An 11,958-nucleotide genomic window follows, 5' to 3' on the forward strand; every position below is an offset into this window, starting at 1 on the left:
AGATCTCGCAAAGTTGGAATTGATTGAAGATTTTAGTCCCACCCAGTCTGCCATTACCACTGCAGCCATGCCCACCCAATGGGCCATGCCCACCCAATGGGTCACGCCCACCCGACACCCAACGATACATAAGTGGGTTTTGGATTGCAGTTTGAGCACTTGGTCTCTAAAAGGTTCGCCATCACTGGTATAGAATATATTTTTATTGTGCTAGGTTTGCCACCAGCCATACTGTGAAGTTTGCAAATGATACAACAATAGTGGGCCTTATTCATGAGGACAAGGTGGAAGCTTACCACAAGGAGGTTGAAGGGTTCATGAACTGGTGTAAGGAAAACAGTCTAGTTTTAAATACCGGAAAAACCAAAGAAATCATTGTCGATTTCAGAAAAGGCAGGCACAGCCACACTTCTCTGTGCATTAATGATTCACCTGTGGAGAGGGTTACCAGCATCAAATTCCTGAGTGTGCAGCTAACGAGTAGGCTGGCTTGGTCGCTCAACAGTGAGAAACTAGTGAAGCGGGCACAGCAGCGCCTGTATTTTCTGCATCGCATGAGAAAAGCACATCTTCCTTCCCCTGTCCTGACCACTTTCTACAGGGGAATAATCGAGAGCATCCTGTCATACAGCATCACAGTCTGGTTTAGAAGCATCACTGCTTCAGACAGGAAGGCAGTGCAGAGAGTGGTGAGAATGGCTGAAAAGATCATTGACAGTTCCCTCCCTTCCATCCAGGACATAGCACAGAAGCATTGCTTGAGCAGGATCCGTAAGATTATCTGGGACACTACTCATCCTCTTCACAACCTGTTTTTCCTTGTTACCTTCTGGGAGGAGGCTCCATGGTATTCACAGCAGAATATCCAGATTCAGTTACAGCTTTGTTCCATACAGTATTAACCTTGTGAACTCTAAAGCTTCTTCCTTCCATTATATATTCAAGATGGACAGTATTTAATATTTATTTGTTATGTATATGTAGGGGTGTGGGTCTATACATATGTGTATATAGTATGGTTAGGTGTGTGTCATGTATGTGTTCCACTTTGACAGTGGGCAAATTTCATTTTTGATGTGTGCCATTGTGCCCACAGTAAAAAAAAATGACAATAAAGGTTATCTTGTCTTATCTTATCTTATCTTATCTTGTCTTGTCTTGTCTTGTCTTGTCTTGTCTTGTCTTGTCCTGTCTTATTAAATTTATTTGCCACCTATCTCACCATTGGGCTATACTTTTGAAGTAAAAAAAGGTAAAAAAATATATCTGCGACAATGGGGTGCATGGAACAAAAATTCTTCCTGGTACAGACCTGGTAGATAGATCTATGGAGGAATAAAGTCACAATGAATGCAGTTATGGTGATATATGGCAAGGTAAACCTGAGTCAACAAGGATCAGGGTTATAACTATTTGACATGCATCCTTGTCATCTGATTTCATATCCCCTCCTCTTCAAGAAGATTTGGGTTGGGGGGGGCATAATCCAGTTACATCTTTTTCCATTTAAAGTTGCTTTCCTTTGCATTCCTCAATTTGTTAAAAGTTACATAAATTAGAAGCTTAACATCAGGCAGGTGGCTTAATAGTGGGAATACAAAAAGGCATGTCCCAAGGATCAGCAGGGTAATTTCATGATACATAGGTTTCCTAGAAATGGCCTAATTTATTAATCTGCATGAGGGATTTGTAAGCACTTCTGAGGGAATTTTTTAAAAAAAGGATATAATATACATTTCCCCCCCCATACAGTACCTCCAGTGAAGTTAGGAAGATTACCCTTATATAATATTCATGTACCATATCTCCTCACCATTCAGAAATATATATCCCCTGCTCTGGAGAGAAGCTGTTTCTGTCTTTGCAATTTGCTGCAGTACACTGCAGCACTTTGCAAAGCCTGCATCATGTTCCCCTTAACTTCCAACTATGCACCGTATAGAGAAAGAGATTTGCTTCTATCTCCCTTTGTGGCTTTAACTGCTCTTTTATTCTCCATTTTCCTCCCATATCGGCACATAAGGAATGAATGGAGTGGAGGTGGGAAATGAACATCAATGTGCTAACTTATCTGTCCTCATGCATACATACTGTTCTCAGATTCAGAGTAAAAATGAATTTAAGATGGAGTTGTGAAAATTATTATGACACTCTACATAATAATTTTGCAATTTCCCCATCAAGAAAGAAAAACAGCTTTCTACAAGGTATCAACAACAACAGGAAAGATATTAGTGTCCACCCCACAGATTACAGGGTACAGATAATAATTGGCTAAAATGTGGATGTGCTTGCATTCTCTCAAAGTATAACATGCAAAGTTCACAGAAGTTTAAACTAATATACTTGGTTTTTCCAACAGTGCCTCTTGCTGACATTTATCTCCATTCCAATACTTGTGTGGGCCAAAGAATATCATCTCCTCCTCTCTAAGCCATTTTCTGCAGCAGGATCGACACTGCAGCACAATCAGTAATTAGTGTATTCTGTTATACATGCCAAAGGACTGAGTGAGCAAAAGGCTCTCATATTGTCCAAAGGAAAATGTAACCATCCATTTATTGACTATTTTTGATGTGATGTAGAATTACACAAGGCCGTCCAGGTGTTTATATAATTACAAAGCATTATTATTTTTTTCTTTTCTGGTATGCCCCAAGGATTAGGACTAAGGTTCACTTCCATCAGCAGTGATGCTTCCTTATTTTTCATCTATTTCATATAAACTTGGCTTTCTTTTTAAAAAAAAAACCCCATAAATTAAAGGTTTTCCTTTCTTAAGATGCTCCCTTAATAAACCACACAATGTATGACAAATGTAATTAATGAAGCTGGAGATTTTGATGAAGCTGGAGGTTGGCACTATTGCCATCCTCAAGTAAAAGAAGTTCTGTGCCTGACAAGCATAAATTTAATAGGTTAATGCTTTCTCAGATAGCACATTTTGGTGGTATTAAAATACACATATGTGGCATGCCTGCCTTTCATAAAGCTGTTATTAAGTGACTCCTACTTATGTCAAACAAGAATTATTCCAGATGCCTCTGTATGCATTCCAGAGGGTTGGGGCAAAGCTATCATTGAGCCCATCTTTAAAAAGGCGATGAGGCACTCCCTGATAATTACAGGCTTATAAGTTTTCTAAATATAATCAACGCATTGTAAACAATGAAAGAAGTAGTGTGATTGGCTGGAGCAAGACAGCATCCTGAAGGATGAGCAAGCAAGTTTTAGGAAAGGAAGATCAACTTTAAATTATTGTTGTCGTTTCTTCCAACATCCAGCTGATTAATATACATGTAACTCTCACAATTGTGTGTAACCTCTGTAAACCTGAAAGTGGCCTTTGATAAAATGAACTCCAGTAATACACCATGGATAGGCTCTCATTGCTATTTATCTATAAATTGCACAAACAAACAAGAGCTTGAGTCTTGCAGAGAACCAATAGGTAGCTAACTAATTCAATATCAGTGAAAATTATGCAACAAGGCTATAATTTTGCTTCCACAAATCCATACTTGTGATTTACAAGCTCCCAAAACAGTAGACAAACTCTCCCAATCTAAATGGCACAAAACAGTAACCAGCAAGCTGCTTCATTTGAGTCTGTCTCTTGATTGCCTTTAACCATGAGATTTGATCAATTAAAAGAGGTCATTAAATAGAGCAGGGGTAGGCAACCTTGGCTCTTTTATGACTCATGGACTTCAACTCCGGCTGGCTCAGGAATTCTAGGAGTTGAAGTCCATGAGTCATAAAAGAGCCAAGGTTGCCTAACCCTGAAATAGAGACTATGGAATTCCAGAATAATTTTGCAGCTGCTCCAAGGCTGTATTGACTTTGTAATGAAACAAGGAAACTGCAACCTACATATTATCCAAGTTGTCCCTTTCCAACTGTCTCGAGGCCTTCTCTAGAACAAGGGCTTCAGTGCCCTTTCTCTGCCAACATGGATCATACCAGATACCCTTTTCACAAAGAAGAGGCTCTTGTGCCTCTGCCCAGACTTTAGATCATGTCTTTTTGAGATTTACAAGGAATTGCACTCCCAAGTAATTAAACCCTTAAAAGCCTTTGCAGACAAAGGGTATTTAGAATTTTTTGAAAAGGATAACACAACCCTGAAATTCCCTATTCATTTACTAAATTCTGTGCCTAAGTCATAATGGTTTTCTATTGTCAGATCCAACAACCAAATAAATATCTTACATAATTAATAAGGTTTTGTTGTGTTCTCAGATTGCATCTTTTATTTTTTATAAGCTGGTCTTGACTGTAATAAAATGTTTGTAACATATTGCATTTTATTCATTTGTATTATTCCACCAGGATCAAAATTTCATACATATGCTGTTCGACAAGAGTAGTTTGCATTAACAGAGCAGCTGCAGAGAACTAAAACAGATAAAGTAGAACTATACATTTTGCTGATTATTTCCAAAGCCACTTGTGAACATAAATTCACAGGTGTGCATGTGTACATACATATAAGTGCATAAAAATGGCCTTTCTTAAATTAACATTTCTGTTACCTACCACAAGCAATCAAGGTTTTCCCAAACACTGTCTAATGATGCCTTTACTGTATCTATTCTTTTCCCTTTTATCAGAATTGAATAAAATTGACTTATGGGGAAATGAAACCTATACAATTTCATAGAAATCTGAGGAGTTTTAATACCTTGCTTATTAAAGTAGTTAGAACATTTTTGCTTTTCACATACAGAAATGCTCTGTTCTATTTTGTCCTTCTTATGGATAGCTTCTTCCTATTTTCAGTTTCTCCCGTGACACCACATATGTGAACGCAAGCATGAGTGGCTTGTATTGGATCCACTACTCTGCCTCCTCAGGGAGGGTGATGGCAGTTCTGAAGCTCCTCCCCAAAATCCTATCAATATCTTCTCATATTTTTGAAAAGGTCTATTCAAGGCAGTGGTGGGATTCAGCCAGTTTGCACCAGTTTGGCAGAACCAGTACCTAATTTTTTGTTGCCCAGGCCCAGAATGGACTTCCGGAAGCAGCATCCACACAGAGAACCAGTTGTTCACATATTTGAATCCCACCACTGATTCAAGGTATTCTCACTCAACATTTGTTTTCTGATCAATTTTCTCCAGAGGTAAAATGATTACCTCCTCATCCATATGCCATTATTTTTTTAAAATTAACTGACAGATGGAAAGGACAAATATAGAATTATTGAATGATAGGGCTGGAAGGGACCTTGGCACTTTCCCCATGCTCCAGGAGCTCTGAAAGATTTTGTTCAATGGTTCTGAGATCACATCTGCCAGCTCCATCTGGTCCAGCAGATTTGAACTTGTCCAAATCAGATAGTTGTTCTTTACCAAAGCCTTACCTATCTTGATCTGCATTCTTGTTCTGTCTCCCACGATGCTGCTTTTGATAGGTTGGGCTATTTTAAATTTTTCTGTGAAGACAGATGCAAAGAAGAAATAAAGCAATTCTGATTTCTCCCTGCTATATGTCGCCTTCTTGCCATCTTCTCCCATTAGTGGACTGGCCCATTTCTTTGACTTTCTTCTTTCTCCTTATTGAAAGAAACTTATTATTATTATTATTTATTGATCATCATACAGTTAGCCAGATGTTCAGACTGGGTTTGGCATTTTTGTCTACCTATCGAGTCTTTACCAAGGACCTGGGGTAGACAGATCTGGATGTTTGATGGTGTCATTGCAGGATGGAAGCTGTTCCCAGTAAAGCTGCCTTTTGCAATTGACTGATGGCGAATTTGTCAATGCCAATGGTGTTCAAGTGGTGCTCCAGTTGTTTTGGGATTGTACCCAAGGCACCTATTACTATTGGTGCTGTCCTTTCTTGCCTTTGCCACAGTCATTTTATTTCTATTTGTAGGTCTTTGTATTTTGTTATCTTCTCCATTTCTTTCTCTTCTATTCTGCTGTCTCCAGCCACTGCCACATCCACTATCCAGACTTTTTGTCTTTCTTTTTTAAAATTTTTATTATTTTTTTCCATACATACAATAATAATTTTTCAACCAATGTGCTGTCTGAGTTCACATTCACTAATGCATATTTAATTCCTAATCCTTTACTCATCTTCACATGGTGCTGACCAATTCTTGATCTTCTTGCTCCTTTCTTTACCATGTCTACTGTTATTACTAGTTCCTTCATTTCAACTTCTTTTTATTCTTATCCACCTCTTTTAACCAAGCTGTCCTTGTTGTATTTCTTTGGATTATCCCATATCTGTGCCCAGAACTGCACTGTTTCTTCCTTGTCAGGTATTGACTGATTCACTGCAGTTTCTCTATTGAGAAACATTTCTGATTGGATTGAAATTGGAGGTTCTGCCTATATGTAGCAATTTGAGCTTCGTATCTGCTGATCTTCTTGGCTATAGCTGTTATTTGCTGCTTTATTATTTCCAATGCTTCCTTCACCTTCCTTGTTTCTAAGTGGTATTTCTTCATTAGGTATTCTTTGGTCTTCTTATTCTTCAACTTGTTTTCTTTCATCTAGTTTGCTTGTTTTTCAGAGTTTTCCAAGTATCCCTTTTCCCTCTAGCAATAGAAATAGCAATAGCACTTAGCAATAGCACTTAGACTTATATACCACTTCATATTGCTTTATAGAACTCTCTAAGCAGTTTACAGAGTGAGCATATTGCTCCCAACAATCTGGGTCCTGATTTTACTGACCTCAGAAGGATGGAAGGGTGAATCAGGCTTTAGCTGGTAAGGATCAAACTCCTGGCAGTGGGCAGAGTTAGCCTGTAATACTGCAGTCTTTCTACTGCATCACCACTCATGGAATCCTCTCCATTTTCTGTCTTAGTTTGTTGAAGTCAGCTATCTTAAAGTCTAGGACACTAAACTGACTTCATTCATTTACCTATGCCTGCATTTTGGTGAATTCTAATATGACCTGTACATTATTCCCCAAAATTGTTAAAATTTTTACTCTCTCAGCCATTTCATCCCTATTATTAAGAATTAAGTCCAGTGTAGCTGACCTTATAGTTTTCTCCACCACCTTTCGCTTGATAAAATTGTCAGCTAGTTATCATATGCTTCCGTTAACATTCTTTCAGAACAAGAGTGCTGATTTCAATAAGAATTTAAGTCTTCATTCCTTGAGTCCTTAAGGACTGAGCAAATTAGCACATTACTCAAATGTATATTACAAGTGTAATATGCAACTAAGGCACACTGCTCAAATAATTTTCTATAGAATGAAATCCTCCAATTCTACTTTGCCTCTAGCTCTGCTTCTCCATATATGTTATAGAGAAATTTATTATATTTTTCCGTGATGTCTAACTTACTTTCTGGGTTGGGTAGCTCTTTATCTATTTGAGTTAGCCCAGAAAGACAAAATGGATCTACCCATTCCTTTTTTTCAAAGTTCACCTAAGTGATGAATCTTCTCACACTTGATAAATTCTTTAGCATTTGATTTTCTCTGACTACTATTTTGACTGATTAAATTTGGTTGACAGATCAGAGAATACTTATTGGAGAATACTTATTGCAAGGCTAAAAGATCAGAAGAAAAGAGACAAAAGATATATTTTATACCAATTCATAATAAAGAACCTTGAACAAAGCAGAAGCTAGTTAATGTATGATAAAAAGGGGAGAATGACTAAGTGAAAATTATTACAATTAAAAAATACTATTTTTAAACAGAATTAAAAATGGAATAGGTAGATTATGAAAACAAGGAATGGGGTAAGAACAAGAAGTAATCCAAATTGGATTAAGAGCTGACTTGAATTAGGATAAAAATGATTAATTGAATGAGTAAGCATTGTCACACATAAATCTACAGCACAAAGTTCAGTTGTGAAAGCAAAAATCGGCAATTACATATTTAAAAGTACGCAGCACTCTGAAAAGTTACTTTACTGCAAAGTTTTAAATACGGTCCCTCATCAAAGTGTTTCATCAGAGTGTTTCAGGAAAGAAAGACATCTCAACACCTGTAAGGAGCAGACCTGTCTTATTCAACAAATAACTTTTCTTTTTTTATACAATTCATCTACCGCCTCAATCCTTGTGGATTCTAAATAATGTTAGATATTAGACTAGCAACAAGAATAAGAAAACCCTAATAACAAAAGGATAAGTAATATCAAATAGCAAAAAAAATCCATATACACTATACATACACATACATTCCTGTAGCTCTAGAGTTATCTTCAAAAGCCTTCTGGAAAAGCCTACAAGCTTATGAAAGTCCATCAAAGTGCCTTGGGGGGGCAGGTAAGAAGTGCAATAGCAGGAGAGCTGTCATTAAAGCCCTCTATCAGCTTCTTTGTGCTGCACTCCCATAATAGGGGATACTTAATTGGGGTTCTTTGGCTACTCAGGTCAGACAGATGGAAAGAAGACCCCTCCAATTCTCCCTTCCATATCATTGAAACTATATTCTGGGGGAGCACAACACCATCAGAAATCAAAGATAAGAGGATATTAGAATCAGAAGTTTACTGTTTGGATTGAGGGTGAATCTGTTTCCCCCCCCCCATCCAGATCCAGATAGCTTGCAGAAAAGACTTGTGGATAGGAGGGGAATATATTGATGATATTTCATTATAAATGATAAACCAAGGGAATAACTGAAAAGTATTTTCTTATTGGATCTACAAAAGAGCCTTCTTAAACCCATGAAGAAGGGTGTTCAATTATACAAAGAAGAATTGAGTAATTAAATTTATTTATTTATTTTATTTATTTTAATTCCATTTATATCCCGCCCTTCTCCGAAGACTCAGGGCGGCTTACAAGCTTAGCAGTAGCCTTCATTCTATGTATATGCCTGCTTATTAGGGCTTTCACACACACCCCAAGCGGCATTATTACAAAGTCAGCTTAATTGCCCCCAACAATCTGGGTCCTCATTTTACCTACCTCGGAAGGATGGAAGGCTGAGTCAACCTTGAGCCTGGTGGGATGCGAACCTGCACTAATTGCAGGCAGCTGGTGTTACTTAAGGAGGCATCAGCCCACTGCTCCACCAAGGCTCTTCTTATGACAATATTTAAATGAATTTAAATTAAGACTGTTAGAAGTAAAAGGAAGGAATATGAAGTTGATTTATTTAATAAAGATTAAAATGAAATTATTTTGTTTTGCAGGGGTTTTTTTGGACTTTTTCCTGAGACCAGGATTGTAAAGTTGATGTTCTGATATGGGATGATATCTGTTTGTAATCTTATGGGCTGAAGAGTTACTAAATGGTCTATACTTGTTGCAATGAAAGTTGGAAGTCATCCAAACAGGCTCACTTCAATATATCTATGATTGAAACCTCCTTTGTATAAAAAAGTTATAAATTTTCTTTTAATGTTTTCTCAGAGAGCCATAAGCACGCAGTGGGGAAAAGATAAATTATCCCAAGGACGGTGAAATAATAGTGCAGAGTATGGAACTGTGAATAGTTGAGCAGTTCATAATGAATCAATTTTATCTAATGGTTGTCAGACTTGGAGTTTTTGAAGAAATATCAAAATTATGACTCAATTTGGAGATGCTCTCCTACTCATAATCTTTACAGTATAACATATTGACTTCTTCATATCCCTTTTATAATGATGTTCAATTACTCTATCCATGTTCATTTGTTTTCTTTTTTGACACCTTCATATCATGATTAAATTAAACATTCTTCCATAAATAAAAATGTAAGGGAAGGTGACAATAATTTTCTAAAAGAAAATGTGCTGTTTTAAACATGTTTTCCTAGTTGTCATGGAAATATCCTATAATGAAGCCTAAGGCCTGTAAATGACCATTCAGAAGATCATCTCTTTTAAGAGTTGTACTATACGTAGTTTTTCCCCCCTGGTTTATATTCTTAAAAGATACCTCTTTTGTGAATATATTCAAAAACTATATGATCAATATCTGTATAAGCAGGGGGAAAAGATTAATTTTGAAGGTTGTTAAATCTTCTATTTCTGCATGAGATTTAATTGAATAATTGCTAGCTCCATCAGGTCCTACATTAAAGAGTCTAACTCTTTTACAAAGAGATTGGGAATAGAAGACATTTTCACATTGATTAAATTATGTTTCCTTCTGTTTTCAACTGATATGTTTTTCCAATCCATTGGATGTTTGCCTGGTTAGCAGAGCTTTCCAATGTCACTTGAATTTACACAACACCCAGTGTCGATAAAACTACAGAATTCTTTTTAATGTATCAAATCAGATGGCTCTGTCAAAGGAGCTTATTACTGAGCAAGGAATGAAGGAAAGCAATGAAGTGAGAACAATGTAAGGATGGAGGCCTCCCAGACAGTTTTATTTCAGCATAAATGGACTGGCACAGATATGGGAACAGAGGGAACACGAACACTGTCCATAGAATTGATGAAATTGAAGGCAAAACCATGGTATTACTTAATGGGAGACAAGACTGTGAAGTAAGAACAATGGAAATAAACCTTATGGCATAGAGGATTAATCAGATGTCCACCTGTCAAATCAAACAGAGAATGTTCAAATTTTACAGAAAGAGATCCAACACCACCACTAAACCTTTCATCCCCTATAGCAGGGGTAGGCAACCTTGGCTCTTTTATGACTCGTGGACTTCAACTACCAGAATTCCTGAGCCGGCTGGCTCAGGAATTCTGGGAGTTGAAGTTCACAAGTCATAAAAGAGCCAAGGTTGCCTACCCCTGCCCAATAGCCATGAAATTCAATTTTTCCAGTGTCAGAAACTTTATTTTTAGAATCCTACAGGGGATTTTATAGAATCTTCTCTTCTATTACCTCCAATTTGTAGAAAATGTTAAACCTGATGTGGAGGATTTTTTTTTTGGGGGGGGCGGAAATCTTTGAAAAAGATTTGAAAAAGATTCTAGGCCAGACCAGACTTCTTTGTCAGTCTGCTCCGTCCATCTGTTGCTTGCAAGCTTTTGATTTCTTGGAGGCTTGCTGTTTAGAACCCTCCAAGAGCTTTGGCTTCTTCTGTCCAGCAGTTAACATAACCACAGGCAATGAACACAGGAAAACAGGATTATGCAGGTGATTATTGCAACCTTTGCCAGTCTTAAGAGTCTGATTCATAATGTCTTTACTATAGATCATTTTGGACAAAAAGGAAAAAAGTAGTAGCGTTTAGCTTTACATATCTGCTGTTTTATCTAATAAGGTCTTTGCTCCACTGCACAATACAAGAAGAACATCCAGTCTCTCTGACATTGAGTAGAAATGTAAATCCTTCACAAGAATGGAATGATCAACAACACTGTGAGTAGGAAAATGAAAGCTGCTCATGGATCCTTTCCAGAAGATAATTCATTTGAATTATTATAATCACTTTTTTTCTGCTTCATGTTATTAAAAGATACCTCTTTTGTTAACATGTTCAAAATCTGTATGAGCATGGGGAAAAGATTAATTTGCTGTAGAAAGCTGGTAAGTCTTCTAGTTCTTATTTGAATAATTTCCACTGCAAGGTCAATCATGTCTTCCATTAAAGTCTCTCAGTAATAATAATAATAATAATAATAATAATAATAATAATAATAATAATAATAATAATAATAATAACAACAACAACAACAACAACAACAACAACAACAATAGCAATAATAATAATAATAATAATAATAATAATAATAATAATAATAATAATAATAATAATAATAATAATAATAATAATAATAATAATAATAATAATAAGTTGGAAGGTACCTTGGAGGTCATCTAGTCCAACCCCCTGCTAAGGCAGGAAACCCTATACGATTTCAGACAAATGGCTGTCCAGTCTCTTCTTAAAAACTTCCAGTGTTGGAGCATTCACCACTTCTGGAGGCAGGTTGTTCCACTGGTTAATTGTTCTAACTGTCAGGAAGTTTCTCCTTAGTTCTAGGTTGCTTCTCTCCTTGACTAGTTTCCATCCGTTGCTTTTTGTCCTGCTTTCAGGTGCTTTGGAGAATAGCTTGGCT

The sequence above is a fragment of the Vipera berus genome (assembly GCF_964194415.1).
Source record: "Vipera berus genome assembly, chromosome: 4".
In the NCBI taxonomy this organism is placed as follows: Eukaryota; Metazoa; Chordata; class Lepidosauria; order Squamata; family Viperidae; genus Vipera; species Vipera berus.